The sequence below is a fragment of the Talpa europaea genome, assembly GCF_964194135.1.
Source record: "Talpa europaea genome assembly, chromosome: 1".
NCBI lineage: Eukaryota > Metazoa > Chordata > Mammalia > Eulipotyphla > Talpidae > Talpa > Talpa europaea.
Window position 1 is genome coordinate 127,368,547 of NC_140073.1, and position 2,355 is coordinate 127,370,901.

At 36.5% G+C, this 2,355-nt stretch overlaps 1 pseudogene across 1 annotated transcript; it reads left to right on the top strand.

Moving 5' to 3' along the window:
• The first annotated feature begins 1,616 nt into the window (after positions 1 to 1,616).
• LOC311168320 (small ribosomal subunit protein uS11-like) lies at positions 1,617 to 2,120 on the top strand (annotated as a pseudogene). Its single transcript has one exon. The product of its transcript is annotated as a small ribosomal subunit protein uS11-like (transcript).
• Positions 2,121 to 2,355: the final 235 nt, after the last annotated feature.

Below are 2,355 nucleotides of genomic sequence, written 5' to 3' on the forward strand. Positions count from 1 at the left end.
CTGGAAGGGATCATGCTCAGCGAAATAAGCCAAAAAGAAAAAGAAAAATACCGGATGGTCTCACTCATAGCAGGAATCTAGAAAACTTAAATAATGGACCAGGAAAATGAATAACTATAAGAAAGTGAAAATCAAAATCAACAAAAAACTATGAACCAGAGACACTTTTAGGGGGGCGGGGGCGGGATTGGGGTCAGAATGGGGGGCTGCAATTGTATGGGGAATATAACAATAAAATTTATAAAAAAAAAAAAAAAAAAGAGTTGATAGTCTTAAAAAATAAAGAGCTTTCCTCAAATTAATAATTCCCCCAAAATATACAAATACAAAGACAAGCAGTTCAAAATATCATTTCTAAAGATAAAAAGTTCACTATTTTTAATAAAAATGATATTTTATCTAACAAATAGATTACTTTTTCATTATAATGTTCAGTGTTAAAAGGAGTGAACACCAAATTTTATGTCCCAAGTGGTAATATAAACTTGTGGAACATTCCTGGAAGATAGTTTTGCAAGATATAGAAAAATGACTATCGCCTTTGACCCAGCAATTCCTCTTCCAGGAAAAAAATATTTGCTGGAGAATTATTTACAAACAATAAAAGACTACAACAATAAAATTCCATTACATGCCTATTAAAATAACAACAGTTCAGAACAATGACAATCTCACATGGCAACGAGGATACAGAGCAATCAGAACTCTCATTCACTGTTGGTGGGGATGTAAAATTTTATAGCCATTTTGGAACACAGTTTGGTAGTTTCTTACAAAGAAAACATACCCTCAATTATACAATCCAACAATCCTTGGCATTTATCCAAAGAAGATGAGAATTTATGTGCATACAAAAACACACACATGGCTGTTTATATCAACTTTATCCATAATTGCCAAAACTTGGAAGCGATGATGATGTCCTTCAGCAGGTGACTGAATAAATAAACCATGGTATAAGCAGACAATGGAATATTATTCAGTACTAAAAATAAATGAGCTATCAAGCACAGGAAAATCATGGGGGAAACTTAAGCACATATTACTACATGAAAGAACCCAATTTGAGAAGGTTATATATTGTGTGATTCCAACTATATGACATTCTGCAAAAGAAAAAACTATTGAGACAAAAAAAATCTGTGATTACCTGGGTGAGAGAGGAAAAAGGTGAATATGCAGTGACAAGATTTTTAGGGCAGTGAAAAGGAAAATACTCTGTATGATATTATAATGATGGATACATATCACTATACATTTGTTCAAATCCACTGAATATATCACACCAAGAGTGAATTTCTTAGGCAAACTCTGAACTTCGGGTGATTGTGAGGTAGGTGCCCATGCAGGTTCATCCTTGGTAAAAACGTGCTGCTCTGGTGAATGATGTTGATAATGAGGAAGTTTAGCATGTGTGGGACTATATGAGAAATCTCTACACTTTCTTCTCAATTTTATTGTAAACTAAAACTGCTCTTTTAAAACTCTTTTTAAAAATGAAAGACAAAGTAGAATGCAAATATCTATTAATAGGGATAAGAAGCTTCAGGACACATATAAGATTTTAAAAAGCCAATAAACTTTCCTGTGGCGGAGTCTGGAGAAGAAGCGCAAAAATGGCACCTCACAAGGGGAAGGAAAAGAAGGAAGAACAGGTGATCGGCCTCGGACCTCAGGTGGTTGAAGGAGAAAACGTATTTGGTGTCTGCCACATCTTTGCGTCCTTCAATGACACTTTCGTCCATGTCACTGATCTCTCTGGCTAGGAAACCATCTGCCGTGTAACTGGTGGGATGAAGGTGACGGCTGACCGAGATGAATCCTCGCCATATGCTACTATGTTGGCAGTCCAGGATGTGGCCCAGAGGTGCAAGGAACTGGGCATCACTGCCCTCCACATCAAACTCCGGGCTACAGGAGGAAATCAGACCAAGACTCCTGGACCTGGGGCACAGTCAGCTCTCAGAGCCCTTGCCCGCTCAGGAATGAAAATTGGGCGGATTGAGGATGTCACCCCCATCCCCTCTGATAGCACCCGCAGGAAGGGGGGTCGCCGTGGTCGCCGTCTGTGAACAGGACTCTTCAAATTATTTTCTGTTAAAATAAATTGCCTTCTTGTAAAAAAAAAAAAAACACCAATAAAGTCACCTGATAAAGAATATTCAATAACATGAGAAAATTTTACTAATTAATAAGTGAAAAAAATGCGTTTCAAACCAGTATAATTTTGGTCTATTTATGTAAAACATACATAGGGTAACAGAAAGGAGACCAGGAAAATATACTAAAATATTAACATCAGTTATAATTAGTAGAGAATTTTTGGTGATTTTTTTGTTTCATTTTACATTTTCC